Here is a 22,471-nt window from a genome sequence, read left to right as displayed (position 1 = left end):
TGTGCTCCGCGGCGGGAGAGGCCATGGCAGTGAGAGGCCCGCCTACCGCAAAAAAAAAAAAAAAAAAAAAAAAAAGGACAATCAGAGCATACCAGCCCTGGCCACAGTGATTGGTTCACAGAAAAAAGAACAACCAAGCCCAGCTAGCACTGCCCAGGACTTTCCCTAAAATCATTTTAAAAGAGGCCTTTTTCTCCTGGTCCTAAGCTGCAAACAGCTGAGAGCAGAGTGGCTATTCTCGCTACAGTCTGTGGAGAGGTTGCCTAAGAATGAAGCCAACTCCCTAGAGGAGAGGAGAGCTGAGGTATGTGGAGAGAGAGATTTCTGACATTGAGCACCTGGATCCAACTACACCTGAGGCCAACGCTTTTTATTTTCAAGGTTTCCATTTTTGTTCATTTGTGCTCAGTTTTTAAAAACAAAAGTGTTAATTTGAATCTAATAACAGATCTTCATTGCTGCATGCAGGCTTTCTCTAGCTGTGGCGAGCAGGGGCTACTATTTGTCGTGGTGTGCAGGCTTCTCATTGCGGTGGCTTCTCTTGTTGTGGAGCACGGGCTCTAGGTGTGCAGGCTTCAGTAATTGTGGCTCACGGGCTTAGTTGCTCCGCGGCATGTGGGATCTTCCCAGACCAGGGCTCGAACCTGTGTCCCCTGCATTGGCAGGCGGATTCTTAATCACTGCACCACCAGGGAAGTCCAAGGCCAATTCTTTAATAGACTTTTCAGTTATTAAATTAAACCATATACAATTGCCAATATTTGACAATTCTTGATCTAAAAATGACAATTTCAAACCCTTCAACTTAATACATGAGCCAACAAATTCCCTTTCCTACTTAAATAAGTTTAAATTGAGTTTCCAACTCTTGCAACTGAAAGAGTCCCATCCAATACACTCATCATCCCAAGAAATTCAACCTTCACATTTTGGTGTGTCTCCTCCCATATTTATTTCTTTCAGTGTATACGTTTGTATAATATAGTATCAATATAATACAACAAATTTATGATATTTTAATTTAACTTATTATCTGTGTAATTGTTCAATATCTGCTTCCCCCTATGGAATGTTTCAGGAGAACATGTTTTATTCCAGCCAGTGTCAGAACCATAGTAGATGCTCAATAAATATTTGTCGACTACACCAATACATGTATATACTAAAAAGCAGAACCAGAGTGAGAGAGTGATTTCGGGAAAAGCCAATCTGCAGCCAGGCATACAGCTATCCTATAAAAGTGAGATATACGGTCCCATTAGAGGAGGGCCCAGATGCACAGCAAACAATGAAAACCTGGAACCTGCATTAAAATATAAATGGGAAGCTAGCCAAACCTGGCAGCCTAGATAGAAGACTGGCATTTGCTGAGGGAAATGTGTTGTTCAACTCATCAGCCTTTTAAAAAGTTGGCAGGGGGCCAGGATGGAGAGGAGCACAGAAAAGATATCCAACAGCAAGATCCACAGTTTGAAACGCATAAAAAGAGGCTCAGCAGAGGTTGTTTTTTTTTTTAATGAATCTTCTGAATGTGCATTGCTCAGACCATAGGCCCGTGACTCATTACTGCTTCCTTGAGGTGGTATGGCAAAATGCAGGGGCAGAAATGAAAGGCGATCTACTGAGCGATCAATCATGCCACTACAATTACCATAGGCTCACTGATTATTAGAATATGGAGATAAGTTCTGTTATTGCTGCTGCTGCTGTTATTGGCACCATCATCAATACTCATGTAAACAACAGTAAGAGTGGATGGTGGCTATTGCCAGGCAAGGTGCGAAGAGGTTCTCGTGCATTATCTCATTATCTCTTACAGCACCCTACGAGACAGGTACCCATTTTACAGATGGGGAACTGAGGCTCAGAGATGTGAAACCACTTGCCCATGGGCACATAGTTGCTAAGGGCAGAGCTAGGACTCAAACTCAAGGTCTTCTGACTCTTTCTGCTCTATTGATTTTCTAGATGATCTAATCAACTCCCCTCATTGTACAAGTGAGGGCAAGGAGGCACTGTAGTTCTGAAGTGGGAGGAGATGCCAAATAGCCATTAGGACCTTTACATGATTACACCTAAATATTAAACCTTTAGCTTTTCAGAAGTGATCCTAAGCAAAGAATGCGGAGGGTCCTGGTGTAGCAGGACCCGGGCGGGGTCAATCAGAAGATACTTGCTGACGTTTGCATCACGTGAAGGTACTGATTGGGAGGGCAGCCAGGGGCAGCCATTCTGGAGGTTGAGTCCATGTGACCCATGACCTGACAATCCACTGCAGAGAAATCCACTCGGGGCCTTACAGGGGCACACGTGAGGATGCTTACCACCATGCTATCTGCTGGGGCAGCAGGTGGAGGCCCCCTAGTATCTGCCCCTAAATAAATGGATGAGTAAAATATGATGGGCCCACACCAGGTGGAGCTTCAAATCACAGTGTCATGAAGAAAGTAACAAACAGGATGAAACCCACAGCACAGTACCATTTAGGTAAATGAGAAACATATGCACACAAAACATGTTTTCCAGGAACAAGTACAAATAAAAAGATACCAAACAGATTAGACTGCCTGCCTGGAGTGGGGGGAATGAGAGTGGGACATGAGGATCAAGGGAATGAATGGATGGATGGATGGATGGATGAATGAATGAATGAATGAATGTATAACACATAGGTCACTTGCAGACAATAATGGGAAGGCACCATAAACGAAGGAATATGAGTACCTCAAGCCTTGGCACCCTAGATTCAAAAAAATAAATACAACCCAAAGCAAAATCCATTCTGCTAGGCTCTATTTTCTGGGAAGAGAGTGGAAAGGCCTCATTAGATGATAGTAAGAGAAAAACTGTGACAATTCTATAAAAGGGCCCCATTTTTAAAAAATGTGTGTCGTGTGACTTTATACAGAAAACAGTCTGGAAGGATCTGTGTCCATGTGCTCACAGGCAGTCGCTAGGAGCAGGGATGAGTCTGCGCCAGTCAGCCTTGTCTACGGCACACCCAGCTGGGCTGACCCACGAGAGGACTCAATCACACTCACATAATCACATACTTGATTCTTCGGAATGTGAAATGCACGCTTTTCTCTACACCTTTGTATCATCTGCATGTTTTAGAAGAGCACAAATGCTTTTATAATCAAAAAGGAACAATAAAGCATTTTCTGTTTGGGAGGAAAATGTTAAGTAAGAATGAACATAGGGATTCTGAGGCCAGCCGTGTCTGAGATTCCCATCTCCCCTGGCAACCACTGAGCATCTATTTTCAGGTATCCATGAGTATGTCTTTAGCGCCCACTCAGAGCACAGTTCAGGGCAGAAGGCTCCAGAGGGAAAAGGGGACTGCAGGTGGGAGGGGTCACGGTTTGTAGCAGAGCCTGTGGAGCTTGACTCCAGACTAGCATGTGATGCGGGGTAAGTTCTTTGACCTTTCCGAGCCTCTGCTTCCACACCTGTAAAATGGGTACAATACCAGCATGGCATCAGGATTAAATGAAAGAATGCATGGGAGGGGTTTAGCACCAAGCCTAGCACAGAGCAGGTGCTCAACATGTAATCATCTTGTTATTGTGGCTTCCTGGGGAAGCCTCTCAGCTGGCAGGAACTGAGGGGACCGAGGTACAGAGTGCAGACTGCACTGGGCCCTGCAGGGCTCTTGTTTTCAGATTTCTGCTTTTAAGGCATCAGAGTTGGGGAGGCCCATGCCTTGTCCTTCCCCGGCCTCCCTCAGAGCTGTGCCAAGGGAAGCCTTAATTCCTGGATAAAAAAGGCAGTAAAGGATCATTTGGGCCAATTTCGTCAGTGGGGCACTCCGTGCACTAGGGAAAAGACACGGAATTATAACACAGCCCACGGTTTCCAGGCTGTGGCCCCAGACAGGGTGATTAGAAATGAAGAGATGGGATTCCAGATGCAGAAAGAGGAGGAGTCATCTGAGGACATGAGCCAGTGCCATCCAGACCAAAGCCCTGGGAATAAACAGACCCCATGCACACATCTATGAAGTTCTGGCAGAAGTATTGGCCCTGGGGACGGACACACACACACACACACACACACACACACACACACCCCAGCTCAGGGAGCTCTATTTAGAATTTTCTCCTTTCACCTAAATCAAATCAGAGATGATGTGCCAGATTGCCCAACCACAATTCATGTTTTTTGCTTTTGCCTTAAAAATAGTACAAATATCTATAACATACCGAGTGGTTACTATGAGCCAGGTGCTCTGCTAACATCTTTACAGGAATTAGTTCATCTAATCCTACAAATAGCAAGTATCAATTAGGATTCGAATGTGTTGCAAGGACACAAAACAAAAGAACAGTGGCTTAAGAAAGTTTACTTCTTTCCTATGTTAAACAAGTTCAGAGAGTTGGTTCAGGACATGTGTGAATGACTAGAGCTCCTTCCTTCTTGAGCATGTGGCTTTCTCCTCATGGCCCAATATAGCTTCTTGAGCTCCTGCATCACAACCACATTCCAGCCAGCAGGAAGGAGGAAGGGACAAAGAAAAGCACCTGTCTCTTTTAGGGTCCTTCCAGAAAGCTGCAGGTGACATTTATGCTTACATCACCCCAGCCAGAATTAGTCACATGACTACCCCTAGCAGCAGGGAGTGATGGGAAATGAAATTTTTACTCTGGGTGACCATGAATCCAAACACAAGTCAGGGAAGGAAATGGGAGAATAGCTACTGGGTGGAGGGAGAACACTTGTGGTCTTGGCCACAGAACTAATAATAATTCTGCTTTTCAGGTGGGGAAACTGAGGCTCAGACAGAGGCACTGACTTGTCAAAGGTCACCCAGATAGTATGTGGCAGAGCCAGGGGTTGAACCAATGTCTGTCTGATGCTGAGCCACTGGGCCTTTTGAAATCTATATGAAAAGATAAAGATGGGAAATTCCACCAACAGGAGAAACCCACAGAGACACACCTCCAAAATCACCAGCTTCAGGGCTTAGATTTTATATGCAGAGTTTCAAACCAGAGCCATTTTGACAACTGAATCCAAATCCCCAGGAAAAAGTTGTTTTTAATGGTGGCTGTAAAGAGCCTTAATCAAAGCAGCCAAAAGAACGCCACATCTACGGGACTCAGGGAACAGGCTGTGAATTTTGTTTAGAATGTCCCTTCCTGGTCAGTTAAAACAGGGGGATTCATGGCGGCCAGGGCACCACACCTGGAGGTCCCTCTTCAAGGTGGGGGCAGGAGTGTTTTCTGGGGGCTGACAGTCTTCTGCCCTCTCTGTCTCTGAGGTACAGATAATCATAATTATCTGAATTGCCTCACAGGGCGGGGAGACCATGAAATCCCACTGAGGAGCTGGAGAGGAGAGACACCTCCAAGGTGTCCCAGCTCTTGTTCAGGGCCGACAGCCTGGCCCCATGGCAGCCTGGCTGTGGAGCTGAGTCCTTGCCTCCCTTTCTCCGTCCACACCAATCAGTGGTGCACATCACCCCACAGGAGAGGAGATGCGAACAGCGACGATCAGAGCTAAGCCACTCAGCTGCAAATATCTGACTTCCTCGTTAGAAAGCCTCCATGACAGAGGGATGTGCATTATCCCCAGTTTACAGCAGAGAAAATGGAGTCGTAATGACTTAAAGTAAAACGGTACAACCACTTTGGAAATCTGTTCGTTTCTAATAAAGTAATACATACTGTTACCATAGGACTCAGCAATGCTGCTCTGATGTATCTAAATGCCTAAGAGAAATGAAAACAGAGAGACCTCTACAGGAAACAACCTAGATGTCCACAAACAAGAGAATGGATTAAAAAATAATAATTATGGATCCATACAATGGAATACCACTCAGCAATAAAAAGAAAGGAACCACTGATGTGCGTGACAGCACGCACGAATCTCAGAAATTATGCTGAGTGAAAGAAGCTGTCACGAAAGAACACACACTATAGGATTTCATGGATCTGAGGTTCCACCGGCAAAGTTACACTGTGGTGATAGACACCAGCATAATGCTCACCTCTGGGAGAAAGGGTACTGAGTAGGAAGGGGCACAGGGAAGCTTCTGGAGTTATTTTATATAAGTTGATCTGAGCGATACAAGAAGGTTGCATTTGGCAAAATTAATGAGGCTGTAGACTTAAGATCTGTGCCTTTCACTGTATGTAAATTATGCCTCGATTGAGTACAGTGTGGGAGCGAAGGGGGGCGGATATACAAAGAGGTGAAGGGACTCAGCCTTCTACACAGCTAGAAATGACAGAGTTGTGCCATGAACCAACAGCCAACCTAAACCAAGCAGTGAAAGAACAGCTCCCACGTTTTTTGCAAGGATTGGGGGGATCTCTGTGTAGGTCATACATATTTCCAAGCGTTCTCTCTGAGCCAGGCCCTGTGTTGGGGGCTGGAGTGAAGATGCACATGACAGCCATGGTCCTGTCCCGATGAAGCCTCTGCCCCAGGACAGAGGATAAGCAGGCATCCCAGGGCCATGTGGGGAGGTAGAAGGACGGGCAGTGGACACCCCTGGAGGGAACTAAGTCCAGATTTCCTAGAGGAAGAGGCAGCAAAGCTAGAAAGGAATAAGGGAAGGAAGGAATGTGATGCAGGTAGAAGGAACAGGTTGGGTAAAGACCCATGGTGTAGGAAGAGAGAATGTGGTCCATCCGGGGAAGGGACTGCAGTAATACAGCCCTCCTGGAGCTTAGAGTGGGAATAGGCAGAGATGAAAAATGCCGTTAATAAAAAGAATAAAAGTGCCTACACTTATGCGCTACTTACTCTGTGCCAAGCACTCTTCATATATTAACTCATTAAATCTTCACGAGAACCTTAGGGATTAAATTGCCCCCATTTCACAGATGATGAAATTGAGGCTCAGAGGGGGGAAGTAACCTGTCTAGGGTCACAAAGCTGCTAAGTGGCAGCGACAAGATTTGAATCCAGGTCAGCTGCTCAGAGTCACTCTGCTGCCAGCTATGGAGGTGGAGAGGGACAGATTACAAACACCCTAACCAGCTATTTTAAGGTTTCATCCTGCGAGCAGAGGGAGTTACTCAGCCCCTCTCTGAGCTTCAGTTTCTGTGTGTGTAAAACATAGATGTTAATAATTTCTACCTCAAAGTATGGTGATGGGGCTTAAAGCGGATGACGAGTGTAAAGCAATGAGCAGAAGGCCCTGTTTGTATGACACCATCCTACATATTACCTATCATTATTCTATGGCAACAATCACTGAATAGCTGACATGCCAGGACCTACAATGTGTAGGCACACAGTGCGTGAATTACCTCATTTAATGCTCATAGCAGCCTGTGAGTTAGAAGCCATTATCATCACACAGCCCACAGATGAAGGAAGTGAGGGAAGAGAGCTTCACAACTTGTCCAAGATAATGCCACTAACCAAGCAGCACAAGGCTCCAGCGCAGCTGATGACAGCCATACACGGCAAGCGAGCACCAAAGCGATCAAGTCCCAACTGAGATGTGCTGTGAGTGTAGTTTATTTTATTTACTTATTTTTGGCTGCACTGGGTCGTCGTTGCTGCGCGCGGGCTTTCTCTAGCTGTGGTGAGCGGGGGTTACTCTTCGTTGCGGTGCGTGGGCTTCTCATTGCGGTGGCTTCTCTTGTTGCGGAGTACGGGCTCTAGGCGTGCGGGCTTCAGTAGCTGTGGCACGCGGGCTCAGTAGTTGTGGCTCGCGGGCTCTAGAGCACAGGCTCAGTAGTTGTGGTGCACGGGCTTAGTTGCTCCACAGCATGTGGCATCTTCTCAGACCAGGGCTGGAACCCGTGTCCCCTGCATTGGCAGGCAGATTCTTAACCACTGCGCCACCAAGGGAAGCCCGCTGTGAGTGTAAAATGCAGCCAGATTTTGAAGACTTCGTTTGAAACATCTCATAATAATTTTTCATATTGAATACATGTTGACATGATAATATTTGGATGTACAGGGTTAACTAAAAGAGATTATTAAAATTAATTTCACCGGTTTCCTTTTACTTTTTTTTTTAAATGGCTACTAGAAAATTTAAGAATTCCATATGAAGCCTGCATTAAATTTCCCTGGGGCGGAGCTGCCCTATAACCACTTTGCTTCAGTGTGTGGGGTGAACCACGACGCTCGCCTCTCAGGCTCTCCACCAGGTACTTCTGTTCTTCTGATGTTGCTGTACTTCAGCTTGAGCCCATGTGCTAATGAAATGACTCCCTTGTCCCTCATGGCTGTGTGTGTGTGTGTGTGTGTGTGTGTGTGTGTGTGTGTGTGTGTGAGCGTGCATGCATGCATGTGTCCTCTTCAAAGACATTTCCTGCTGGGTTACCTCTTTGCCAGTTTTAGCAACACACCAGCTTGCTGAGGGTGGGAGAAAGAAGGCAGAGGGACCCCCTGTGCAAACCCAGTGTCACAGCCCTCCACCCCCTCTCCTACTGGCTGCTCCATCTGATGGCCAATGAGCCCCGCGGTTCCAGGTTCTTGCCCCTGGCAAGGTTACTGAAGTTGAGATCGGCTGTCCTCCCTTTCCTAGGGAAAATAAAAATATTCTAATTAAAGCTGGGAAGGCCCCAGGAACAGGAGTGCTGGCACCAGGCTGATGGATGTAATTCAGTTTGGAGCATGAAGAGCAGGACTCTAGGCTCTCGCCATTACCAAGCCGACTGGAGGGCAGAAACGATCCAAAAGTGGCTTTAACGAATGCAGGGCAGCCCACGTCGGGGTGGAGGTGGGGGCTTGAACTGAGGGGCAGAAAGAGCCCTGTTCTATCTGCAGCCAGGGAACAGGTGAGGTCATGGGGTGTGGGGACCCAGATACACCTGGCTCCTCCCACCCTCAGTTTCCACATCTGGCAACAGAAGCTTGTTTTGGTACCCTACCTCCTAGGTCCTCGTGAAGACTGAATGAGGTAATGCAGGTTCAGTGTTCACTTGGGACCTGGCACAGGAGTATGCACTTAATTAAACGGGAGCCGTACTCTTTTATTCCCCTTCCCTACATGGCACAGAGACACTAAGTGAGCAGATGCTATTGGAAAAATGGTGCCAACAGACTTGCTCAACACTGGGCTGCCACAAAGCTTCAATTTGTAAAAAACGCAGTATCGGCAAAGGGCAATAAGGTGAAGCGCCATAAAAGGAGGTCTGCCTGTACCTGGTACGTGGTGAAGGTTCAATAAATATTAACTGTGATTATCCTTTCCTTCTGAAAGGTGAGGAAACTGAGACTCAGGGAGGAAGAAGTGATCTGTCCAGGACAGCACAGCAATCCATCAAATTTCATGAAGCAAAAACTTAGAAGAAACTAGACCAGTGTCATTCCAATAGAAATACAGTGAGAGTCCCATATGTACTTTCAGACTTCTTGTAGCCACATTTTTAAAAGAAGTAAAAAGAAACAAGTGAAATTAATTTTAGTGTGCTAGTTCATCTATCCCAGTATACTCCAAATATTACCATTCCAACATGTGTTCAGTGTAAAAAAACTAAGGAGATATTTTACATTCATTTTATCTAGTAGCCACATTTAAAAAAAATAAAAATAAGCAGGTGAAATTACATTTAATGATATATATTATTTAACCCAATATATCCAAAATGTTATTATTTCAACATGCAATCGATACAAAAAAGCATTAATGAGATAACTTCCCATTCGTTTTATCATACTAAGTCTTTGAATTCTAATGTGACCTTTCATACTTATGACACATCTCATTTTGGATCTGCTGCATTTCAAGTGCTCAGTAGCGACATGCAGCTGCCATCGTGTACGGGGGGAGTCAGTCTGCATCTCTAGCCCTGTGAAGTATTAATACCACCATTTCTGTAGATGCATAAATGGTTCCTGCAAGGTTAAGTGACTTGCCCAAGGTCACACAGTTAGAAACGGCGGAGCCAGGTTTGGGGCTGTTTGGCCTATTCGATATAACGCCCCTGGGACCTGGGTCCTTCCACCTGCTCTGGAGCCCTCACATCTGCCTCAGGGTTGTCCACCCCAAGCCATCGATTACCATCATGATTTATGGCCCTCTTGCCAGGCAGTCCTGGAGACATCATTGATTTTTTCTGCCAGCGGAGGCCTGCCTGAATGCCCTCACCTCGCTGCACCGCCTCTGCTTGCAGCTCAGACTATCCATCGATTCCCCGCTCATCAGTGGTGCCGTGGAGTAAACTACAGCTACACTTAGATTCGCTTAATCAGGCACTTGGTCAGGGTAGACCCATCTGACAATTTTATTGGGCCGGGAGCATCGTATTTCAGTGTCTGTTTCCACCCCGTGTTCTTGTTCCTAGATCAGCCTGAGTGGATGTTGGAGCTGCTGCTTTATGTATTACGGCAGGGCCCATGATCCTTCCTAGTAAGAAGAAACCCTCTGATTGGAGTGTCATTGGTTGTCTGACATGGAATGGGGTCACCTGTCAACCAACCAGCATTTATTGAACAAAATCTGTGAGCTCAGCTTTCAGTGGGATAGCATTACTAATGCCTGTACCTGTAACAACAATGCTAGCTAACATTTATTTAGTCCTTACTATGTTCCAGCAAGTTGCACATATACAAACAATATTGCAGGGTTGGTTCTATTATTATTCCCATTACTTCAGGAGAGGAAACGGAGGCTCAGGAAGGTGAAGGGGCTCTCCCAAGGTCACAGAGCTGAGGAGGGATAAATTCGGGATCTAATCCCAAGCAGTCTGGCTGCCTCCAAGAGCTCACTGCCTTGTTAAAGAGGTGAGATACATACTCAAAAAATTTGATGAATAAAAGTAGGGGGAAAGCAATAAGGAATACTGTTTCTGAACTAACAATAATAATAACAACATAGCAAATACTTATTAGAAAACTTACAATGCACCAGGCTCTGTTGTAAGAGAGCATACCATATCTCATTCTTATTTATATTAACATACCATATCTCATTAAAGCTCTGCAAAACCCTAGAAGTAGGTGCTATTACCATCTTATTTTACAGAGTGAAATAAATGAAAGGAAATCATACAGGTAGAAAGAGGCAGAGACAGAATATCAGCCCCAGAATCTACATTCTTGACCACAGCGTTCAGCTGACTCCTTCTCCCAAAGCAAGTGGTCTCTTTTACACAAGCGTTCAGTATGAATTTTAGGAAGAACCCACAGCTAAGTGGATTTTTGTCTAACCCCATAACTATCATAAAGAAAAAATATCCAGTGGGGAGGATTCGGCAAAGAAGCTGCTGCAGAAGGGAAAGAAAAAGCCACATCAAAATACAAAGATCACAAGGGGGTGTCTGTATAATGAGGACACGTAGCTGGAAGTAAGGAGGCACATGGAGACGAAACAAAGAATTTATGATAATTTTTAAAAGGGCTTCACAAGTTAGAATAAAGCCTTGTGCAGTAGCATAACGTTCTGGAGTATTGACTGGAGTTGTTTTCCTTACAGCTCATCCTTTTTCCCCATTCAGGCAGCAAGTGGCTGTCAGGGCATATCTGCCTGAGAAAGAATTGACACAGAAGAGTAGACATAATTAAGCAATCAGGTTCCTGGCTTGTGAGTTTTGAAGTCTTTCTCCTGAATCAGAATCTCTGGGGATTTGACCTAAGCAAAGCTGAAGTTTTAGTAAGTTCCCCAGCTGATTCTGATGTAAAGTGTAAGAAGCACTCTTGGGCAGCCGATAAAATATTTGGGAGAATGTTTAGTAAGAACAAGATATCCTATTCTTAGAAAAGCTGCCCTGGAATCGAGGAATTAGAGAATAAGAACCAAAATGCTCAGATATTATTAGGACGCTGAGAAAGAACTCTGTTTCTCACCCACCTGACTCCCAGGTTAATTTGGGGAGCAATGAAGGATGCCGGGTAGATTGGGGCATCTGAGAGCAGCAGGCACCTGCCCCAGCCCTTCCCTTGGGTGTAACCTGAGGAGGGGAAAAGGTAAGACCTCACAGCTCTCAGTGCCCAGCATGGGTACGTCTGACCTGTGAACCTGAGACCCATCCTTCTCAGACTCCTGTGCCCAAGTGCAGCGTGGAAGCAGAATAGTAATCCAGGTGCCGAAGTGGGTCCTGGAGACTGAGTCTCCTGAATCCCAGAGTGGTATGAAAGCCGCAGAAGGGCTCCTACAGACTAAGCTGAGGACCCGAGAGGACATTTTGGTCAGAAATTCAGACTCATTCAGCAGTGACCTAGATGGGCAGAGGCATGAAGAGCACACAGGCCGGGGGGGAATAGACTAGAACAGAAGGATCTGATCCCCATCTCACTGCCACACTTTGTTACTATGAATGTCCCCCAGGGAAACCCCAATTAGACCTAGTCTAGATTTCTGCTCTGAGGCAGAATGGGGTCTGTAGCTGATGCTATTAGGACCCCACCTACATCCCTCGGACCCTTTGCCATTTTCATGCGCACGGTCTCCCCATGTGCTTTGATGCCCTATGGCCAGCACCTACATCTCTTTGTGGCAGGGCTGCCCCCAGGCTTCCAGAGCCCCCTTGGCTCTGCCTACCTAGAGAGCCCAAAATGCCCAGGCGCTCACATTCCCCAGTACAGCCCTTAACTAGTGCTGATGAGTACAGGGAGAAGGAGATACAAGTCTTTCAGCTTCCATGCACCCAATCTGGAACATTCTGATGTGTGGCCATTACTGTCCCCAGGGCCCTGTGGTACTCAGTGAAGGTTACCCTCCATGGGACCTGGCTTGACCCTTTCCCTTGAGAGTCTAACTAGCCTACTCCTTGATCAGATTTTCCTGAGACCACTTCCTTGTACGTCACTTTTACATATATCCTCAACTTAGGGTCCGTTTCTGAAGAAGCTGATGTAAAACAGGGGCTCAAAATAAAACTGAGTTTACTAGAGGAAAAAAATTACGTTACATTTTTATGCTCGCCTGAGTTTATAGACTAAGATTGATAAGAGTACACTTATTAACAAATACCTTCATAAAAGCTACTTCTTTTCAGCACTCACACATTTCCATGAATGATCTCATTAAACTCACGAGTCAGGAACCATTGTTATGCCCATTTTACAGATTTCAAGAGGTTCAATAACTTGTGGTTCAGTGGCTACTAGGAAAGCTGGAACCCTTGTCCTGACCACACGCTCTATGTCTTGGTCTGGCTGAAGTCCCACCCTCTAAACAGAAGTGCTAAGGAAAAGTCAGAGACACAGTCACTGAGCTCCTCCTACACCTACACAGGCAGTTCTGGGCCATAAGAAAGAGCAGACCTTACAGGCAGCCTCTGTACCAGAAAGGGCAGAGCACAGGCTGAGTATAAAAGGCCCTGAGTGAGTTTAAATCCCAGCTTCAGCACTTACTTGCTATGTGGTCTTGGACAGGTCCTGTCTCTCAGCTCTGTGCTTCAGTTTTCTCTCTAACAAAATGGGGTTAAAATTATTTAAAATGCAGATCTCCTGGATAGTGATTCAAGGACCTGGCTGTGGGTTCCTGACATCTGTGGTCTTAAAAATCCCCTGCCAAAGTATGCTGATGACCACAATTTAGTTTGAAAAGTATGAGAAAAATAAGAAGGCTGGTTGATTGACAGATAAGTGACAAAGCAAATAAATAAATAAATAAAATTCTTTCAGTTTTGCTATATGTTTGAAACTTTTCATAACAAAATGTTGGAGGGAGCAAACTTCCCAAGGAGGTTTTTTTTCTGGTGCAAATGGTCCCCGTCTGCTTCTTTTATAAGTCACTGATGCTCAAAGCAAGAGAGAGGCAAGGCAGGAGAAGACAAGAGCCGGTAGTGCTTATCTTTCTAGGATTCCCTATCTTGGGCATTTCAATCTTCAATTTGCATTTTATTTTTGTTTGGGAGTTGTCAGGTCCAGAGAGCATGTCCCCAACAAGGTTTTCAGCTGCAAAGGAATGCTGGTTTTGATAGCAAGATAGTGGGAGCAAGGCTACAGGTACCTGGGGAGAGACAGAGATGGATATCATTGGGCACAAGATGTATCTTGCAGTCACCAGATGTGACTTCGCTGTGGGGCCCACGATATTTCCCAGTGCTTTGGAAATCACTCTCATTCATCACCCTTTATGCTTCTGATTCATCTTGCAGGCAAGACAAGTCATTTTACGCAGAAGCAAGAAGGATTCCTTTTATAGCCCTCTGAATAAGTGGGCTGTTTATTCTCTCTTTCCAAAGGCTTCTGTCAGTTCCTGCTGGATCCATCCAGGTTCATCTCAAAGTGCTTCCCTCCGGCAGACAAAACCACAAGCGGTTACAAACCTCATTGATAATTCACCCAGGCTCAGAGAGATGACCACACCATAGTCAAAACAGCGGGGGTCACAGTTAACAAGGCACCTTTTCATCAGAGGTACCGGGGAAATGACAAGAGAATGCTGGGCACCAGTCAAGGGCTGAGAGGTGGAGAACCAGCATCTATTCTGAAGTTTATCTGTTCTCTTTTTATGACACAAAAATTAAGAGAATGGACTTGAGGACACAGGGAGGGGGAAGGGTAAGCTGGGAAGAAGTAAGAGAGTGGCATGGCCGTGTATACACTACCAAATGTAAAATAGATAGCTAGTGGGAAGCAGCTGCATGGCACAGGGAGATCAGCTCGGTGCTTTGCGACCACCTAGAGGGGTGGGATAAGGAGGGTGGGAGGGAGACGCAAGAGGGAGGGGATATGGGGATATATGTACGCATATAGTTGACTCACTTTGTTATACAGCAGAAACTAACACAACACTGTAAAGCAATCATACTCCAATAAAGATGTTAAAAAAAAATTAGCTTGACTTCTTGGTAGCAGTTCAATGCCCAACACACCAAAGCCAGCTACTGTCTTTAGCACAGAGCTGGACCCATAGTAAATACTCAATACTTTTTTTAATGAATAAATGAATGGAGAATATAGAAAAATACATTTGCCTTCACGGGTTAATAATATTATTATATCATCATGTGTTGAATGGACTGTGTGCCAAATTATGGTAGACTGTTTGCCCCAAAAATGGCTCTAATTATTTCCCTCCCTGTATCTATAACCCTTGGCAATATGACTTGGCATCTCCTCCAATCAAGAGACAGAGTGTATTTTCCTGCCCCTGAATTTTGATTGGCCCTGTGATTTGTGAACACATCCTGGTCAACAAGACGTGGCAGAAATGACTGGGTGCCAGTTCCAATCCTAAGTCCCAAAAGGCCTTGGGCATGTCCCCTCACTATCTCAGAACCCCGTCATTAACCAACTGCAGGATAAGAATTTAAGTAAAGCAGAGACAAGATAGTCCAGCTGGGACCATCCTAGATCAGCCAGTTCCTCCATCAATCCAAACCACCCAGCAATGGACTGAAATGGCATGAATAAGCTGAGATCAGCTGAGACTAGAAACACTCAAGTGAACCCAGCCCAAACTGTGAGCTAAATTGGTGGTTCTAGGATCTACGTGTTGTCCTAAGACACTAAGTGTAAAGGTTGTTTCCTTTCACAGCAAAAGCTGACTGATACACAAGTGCTTGTGTTACATACCTAATATCTTTTAACCCTTACAACATCCCTGCAAAGTGGGCGCAATGGATGCAGTTATCTGTTCTCCAAAATGTGTTCTTTCCTTATCCCATAGCAAGAGAGTTTTAGTTGGGACATAGCTGCCTAGCTAGAGACTAAATTTCTCAGCTCCTCTTGCAGTTATGCTTGGCAATGCGAGTGAGCTTTTACTAAAAGTCAGGAGAGTGGAAATGATGTTACAACTCCTGATTTAATTGCTTAAGATAAAATCCTTAGCCTTAAAATTCTGCTATTTTCCCCCTTTTGCTGACTGTGCTGGGATAACTGGAGCGACTATGTGTGGGAGGTCACAGAGCCCGTCATCCTGAATTCCTGAATGTCCCTTGGAAAAGACATGCCCTAGACTATTACACAGGCAAGAAGTAAATGTCTGATGTCTTGGAGCCACTGTGCCATGGAGCCTGCTGGTTAAAGCAGCTAGTGTTGTACTCATGCAGTAGAGATTATTATTTCCATTTTACAGGGGAGCAAGTAGAGGCTCAGAGAGGTGACATGACTGGCCTCTAAAATTGCACTGATCGTGACACTTGCTACTTGCTACCTGTCACTATTTAGATTAAAATAAATTAAAATAAATTAAAAATCCAGTTCCTCAGTAGCACTAACCACATTTCAAGTGCTCATTTGCCACATGTGGCTAGTGGCTACCATACCGGACAGCACAGATATGGAACATTCCCATCCCCACCAAATGCTCTATCGGATGGCACTGTTGTAGAAAGGGCAGAGCCATGATTCTATTTGGGGTCTGAGTGGCTTCAACGCTTTTCTGCTCTGCCTGCCATGCTGAGTTCTTTTCAAGAGTTGCTCCCCTGGTGTATGTACATGTTTGTTTACAGATCATTATTATCTATTTGTCAGAGAGGCTAGGAGCAGGGAGGGGCAGGAGACTTACAATTAAAGGGTGACGGCAGCTGGCAAGAAGATCAATGAGGGAAAAAAAGTAGTCATATCTGAAATGTTCACGCAAAGTCATTAAGAAAATATCACTTGATTTGCCAACGTTGGACATGAAACAATATAGATGTCTTCACTTCCACCCTAACCTTTAAAGCAGGATGACTCACCCCAGACAAGATCAACTGCTCCCTTTTTTTTTTTTTTCCCAGCCACTAAGAAAGGGACCTTTATTGATCTGTCTAGGATGTTTACAGTTGGAGAAAGCTGGGTCGGCCACCTGCAGCAGAGTTGGTGGGTATTGTTGGATATATTCACCACACTGGTCTAGCTGATGAGACGGTAGAATGAGGAGGGTGGGGTGACCAACTGAAGAAGAGAAAAAAACCTACAGGTGATGCCTCAAAGGAGAAACTGGGTGTGGTGGCGTAGCCATGCGGCAGCATCCCACCAGACCCAGCCACAGGTCAGCCTCAAACTGAGTATATGGGGTGGGTGCTCTTCCTTCTTTTTCCCCTCACTTAATTCTAAGGCTGGCCAAGATGGCAAATACATTCACGGGCTTTATAAATATTTGTTGAGTATTTACTGTGTACAGGCAGTGTCCTAAGTATTATGGGGATACCCCAGTGGGGAAAAAAAATGGGATCCTGCCCTCACAAATGTACAATTTAGAGAGAAAGAGAACTATCCAGGCCATCACAGTAGAGTGTGATTATTTCTGAGCTAGAAGAAGGTACGGCCGGGGCAGGGCGGCAGGGGGGCGCTGTGGAAGCAAAAAGAAAGACCGCTATTATGGGCTGAATTGTGTCCCCCTCAAATTCCTATGTTGACGTCCTGACCCCCAGTACCTCCGAATGTGACTGCATTTGGAGGTAAGGTCTTTTTTTTTTTTTTTTGGCCACACCGTGTGCCGTGTGGGATCTTAGTTTCCCAACCAGGAATTGAACCCACTCCCTCGGCAGTGAAAGCATGGAGTCCTAACCACTGGACCACCAGGGAATTTCTGGAGATAAGGCCTTTAAAGAGGTGATTAAGGCAAAAATGAGGTCACTAGGGTGGGCCCTAATCCAATATGACTGGTGTCCTTATAAGAACAGGATAGGACACAGACCAAGGCATGACCATGTAAGGACCCCGCCAGAAGATGTCCATCTGCAAGTCTAGGGGGGAGACCTCAGAAAAGAGCAGACTTACCAGCACTTTGATCTTGGACTTGCAGCCTCCAGAACTGTGAGAAAACAAATTTCTGTGGTTTCAGCCACCAGTCTAGGGTATTCTGTAATGGCAGCCGGAGTCAACTAAGCCATTCACCTAATTCAGTGGACCAAAGGAAACACGCAGCATGAAGAGGTCTGGGACCCCAGAATGGAGTCTTGAAGAGCACCCACCCCATCTGACAACCTGAAATTCCAGCTACTGGTCCTATGTAACTCAGGCTGCTGAGACCATCCATTAAATGAGCTGTAGATAGTCTCAGGGCAAAGCAGGGGAAAGTGATTACTAAGAAGTCTCTGAATTAAGGAAATAATTCTCTAGCATTTTTTTAATTAAAACATTCAACCCAAGAAGCTTGTTAATTTCAGCTTCAGCAAGTGGTTCTGCCACCACTTGGCATCCTGCTGCCTGCGTACTGTCTGAAGTGGCTGCCTCTGATTTCCCTAATTCGTGAGGTGCTCATGCTTTGGGTGGCAGGCGGGTGATTAGAGCCAGATGGGAAGCCAGCCCCTGCAGAAGCAGATTCCTGTTGGATTTTTGCAGCCAGCAGGAGGCTGGAGGGAATCCTCAGAGTAGATGCATTTGAAGGGCAAAAGAGAAAAATTCCAGTTGCAGGGTGGTTGACAAAGAGACTAACAAGACAGGCCAGTTGAGCACTCCCCACTCTGTAAACAAGAGTCATACTCATTCCCAGTTAGCTCCACAGACAGACTAGTAAGAGTAGCTAATATTTACTGAGTTCTTTCCATGTGCCAAGCATTGTGCTCTTTGCCTGTACTATCTCGTTTCATCCTTACAGTAAGTCTCTAAGTTAGGTAGTATTATTAGCCCCATTTTGCAGATGACAAAACTGGCAGCTCAGAGAGCTGTAGTGACTTGCTTAAGGTCACACAGCTAGCAAATAGCAAAGTCAGCAAGCCAGGTTCCAAATAGTGAATAAAAGAAACACTACCAAGAACAAGCAAAACATGGACTCTGGAAACAGAGAGACTAGTTTGGCATCACTCGCCTATATGCAACTGTCAGTGGGGGTCAGAGAGGGCTGCTCTGGGAAGGGGCCATAGGGCTGAGACTTGAATGGAAAGAAGCCAACAAAGGGGAGGTCAGGGGCGGGCACTGCAGGCAGGAGGAACGGCTGTGCAAAGGCCCTGAAGCAGGAACTGTGGAGGGACCGGGGACCTTTTGGCCATTGTAGCTGGAACAGAGTAGGCAACAGGCACAGGGCAGCAGGTCAAGGTGAGGTCCAAGAGGTAAGCGGGGCCCAATATATCAGGCCTTATAAGCCAAGGTCAGGAGATAGAATTTTATTCAAAGGCCTCAAGAAAGCTTTGTAGGATTTCCAGCAGAGGGTGACATGATGTGACCTCCCTTAGCTGTCATTATATTTATCAAGTTATTGACAGACTTGCCATAGCCTCCCCTGTGTCCTGTACACTCTGAGGGCAGAAACCAGGCCCGATGCATCTTTACAACCTCCTCTCCAGGTCCTAAGAAACTGCTCTGGGCCCCTGCAAATATTTGTTGAGTGAATAAAGAAAGGAAGGAAAGATGGATGGACCTGTTTTCTTTGCATTTGTCTTAAACCTCCTCTTGGTTCTGCTGCATCGTCTCCTGGGGGAAGGAGTGTCAACTTGGCTCTCAATCCCTCATCTTTGTGAGAGAAGCCCCGGGGCTGGTGCAGGAAGATGTTCCCTCCATCGGCGGGGGATGGATGGGCTGGATCTAGCACACCCCCGTGTGAGACCCTCGGTGCCCGAGGGGCTGAGCAAGAGTGATGATCGGGAAGCAGGGCTGTTGGTGAAACTGCCGGCCATTCATTACCAGCTGGCAGCTCAGCACAAGATAAATTGGGCCCTTGGAATTCTAACTGAACTCGCCTCCCTGGATGAAATAGCCAGGGTTCGACCCCAGCTCAGAGGCATGGCCCTGGAAGGCACTCCAGAGAGACTTCTGGTACCCAAGGCTCCAGCCAGCGCAGGATTCAGAGAGAAACCATGTTTAGGCTCAGATACCCTGACTCCAAGACGGAAGAAACACTCAGACAGGAAAAAGTTCCATCTCTGTCTGACTGGTCACTTTAAGTCCCTGCTAGCCTTTTCTCGTGCTCTCATTCTTTCTCTCTCTCCCCTGTTTTTGGTCATTTTTTAGTAATGCCTCCTGGGGCTCTGACATCTGCCTTCTGTCACACAATGCTAATGAGCTAAGGCAGGGATGGCACATACATTTCATCTGCTTGCCGGTCGAGATTGATGGGTAGCAACTGTCTGTGTTGAGAAGGCTCCTGAGGTTTAATCAGGACTCAGATGGACAGAAGCTATGATTGATTAGTGATGTCTGTCACAACATATGATGGGGAATAAGGGTCTACTACCACAAATTTTCCATTCTTTTCTAAAGGCTAGAACCTTTACACAACTCTTGTCCTACAGAGAGAAAAAGGGGAAAAAACCCCATTTTTCTCCAATGCACGTGATTTTGGTTCTAATTTTGCCACAATGGAATAATATCTGTCATAATTAAGTATGTAAACTATGCCATGTACTGAGCTAAGTGCTTTACATATATTACCTTATTTAATCTGCATGACTCCCCTAAGGTCATAACTAACTTACACATGAGGAAATTCAGGCTTAAAAGGATAAAGTGGCTTGCCCAAGGACTCTCAGCCAGTAAGTGGCAGAACCAGGATTTGAACCCAGCTCTGTCGGAATCCAGTGGCTTAGTGATTCCACAGCCTCCCTCAGTGCCCCAATCTGCACCCCTCCACACACACGAATCTCTCCTGTATTTGACCTCTATCCCTCTTGCTGCAATAAAAGCACAGTCCACCTTAAAATCCCACAATCTAAATATAAGACCTGAGAAGCCCTGCAGTTGTGCTGCCAGTACGGCCTCTGGCCACATGTGACTAATGAAACTTGAAATGTAGCCAGTCCAAACTGAGATGTGCTGTAAGATTTTGAAGACTCAGTAGAAAAGGAAGAACGTAAAATATTACACTAATAATCCTTTATGTTGATTATATATTGAATATATAATGCTTTTGATATATTGAGTTACATAAAATATATTACTGAAATTAATCTCACCTATTTCTTCTTCTTCTTCTCTCTCTCTCTCGCTCTCATTTTTAATATGGCTACAAGAAAATTTAAGGTTACACTTGTGGCTTGTAAAATATTTCTATTGGACTGTGCTGTTCTTGAGATCTGCACTCACTCCAATCCTGTAATTTTTAACAGGTAAGGAAATTGCCCACCAGCCTCACCTGCATTGATCTAAGGCTAGACTCAAGCCAGGATAGAACATTCTTTCCTACCCCTCCACTGCTCCATCTCCAATACTCTGTCCACACTGACCATGTGGTCCAGTGTCACACAGTCAGCTCATGTCAAGCCTAGGCAGTCTGACTTCAAAACCTGTCCCCCTAACCTGCACTCCACACTGGGCAGGGCCAAGCACCTGCCCCCTTGGGGAGTGTGGCCTGGGGACCACTGTGAGCTACACTTAGGAAGGCAGGAGTTTCTTCCTCTTAGAAAACTACATTATACAATAAATTTCTTGGCCAAGTCTCCAAGAGAGAATTCTGCCGAACTAAAAACGATTCCAGTTTCCTTCAGGGGAAGCCGATAGTTTTGACCCCATCAGAAAAGACACTCAGTGTGGTTCTTGTTCCATTTTGGACTCCTACTCTGCTCAGTCCAGCCACACCTTCCACTCTGTCTCATCCATCCATTTGCAAATCATAACGGAGGACCTAGCACGCATCAGGCACTGTTTCAGGGCACCGGCAGCCAACATCCTAGCTACAGTTCTTCCCTCTGAAGCAGACAGTGTGCTGTATTTTCAGCTCCTTTCACAAAGCATCACTTTTTTAAAAAATTTGGGTACTGTGCTGAGGTGGGGAGAAGCAAGAGGTGGGTAAGAAATACCCTCAGCGTATCACTCAGAGCGGGGGTGGATTAAATGCAATGGACAGAGAGCTGCACTGAGGTCAGCCCAGCTGCAGATGGAGGGAACACAGCAAGTTCTGCAGCCAGAGCCATCCTGCCTCACCTCTCTGCAGCACCCCAGTCTGCTACAATCTGATGGCGTGATCATCAGCAATCAGGAATGGAGGCCTCTCTCTGCATGAGGCTGTTCTCCTAGCATTTTCATCACTCCCCAAAAGGTTCTCCTCTGGCTCAGCAAAAAGTCTCGCTGGCAGCCGGCTAATGGCCTGGTTGACTGCAGTTCCACCTTTCAGGAATCTGGGGAGGAGGAGTTCCATTTTCAGAGGCCATTGGAGCTGAATTTGGCTTCCGGGGCAAAGAGATGCAGCTCTCGATGGAACTGTCTGTGAATGGTCCCAAACAGAGCCGCATCTTGCCAGGGCCTGGAGTCGAGCTTCCCTTGGACACTTAGGGGTTTATTCTTCCCTGCTAGGTTTTGAAGGACAGAGAAACGGGGCTACTAAAGCCCTCCACATGGAGTTGCTATGAACTGTGATCTTGTGTGTAGAGGATTTGGCTTGAAACCTAACCACGAGAAGTACCTTGAGGGTCACTTATCGCTTAGTCAGCCTACTGGGTCTCTTGAGGGAAGCCTGGTACCCACAGGACTCTGTTCTAGATCACATGACCACGCCCTCACCCTAGTCACAGCTGATTGGACAGAGATGGGCACATGACTTAAAGGTTACCAATCCTGAGGCTGCTGGCAAATAACATCTGTGGTGGCAGCTTCAAAGGAATGAGGAGCTAGACCAGTGCTTCTAGGGGGATAGGATGTATATACAACTGGTGGCAGATATATGACTTGAAAGTTTTTTAAATTGTTATGCTTTTTTTTAATGTATATCAGGAAAATGCTTGCTCCCCATTTATGGTACTCA

Source organism: Orcinus orca, chromosome 15 (genome assembly GCF_937001465.1).
Source record: "Orcinus orca chromosome 15, mOrcOrc1.1, whole genome shotgun sequence".
Classification (NCBI taxonomy): Eukaryota; Metazoa; Chordata; class Mammalia; order Artiodactyla; family Delphinidae; genus Orcinus; species Orcinus orca.
This window is presented reverse-complemented; position numbering follows the sequence as displayed.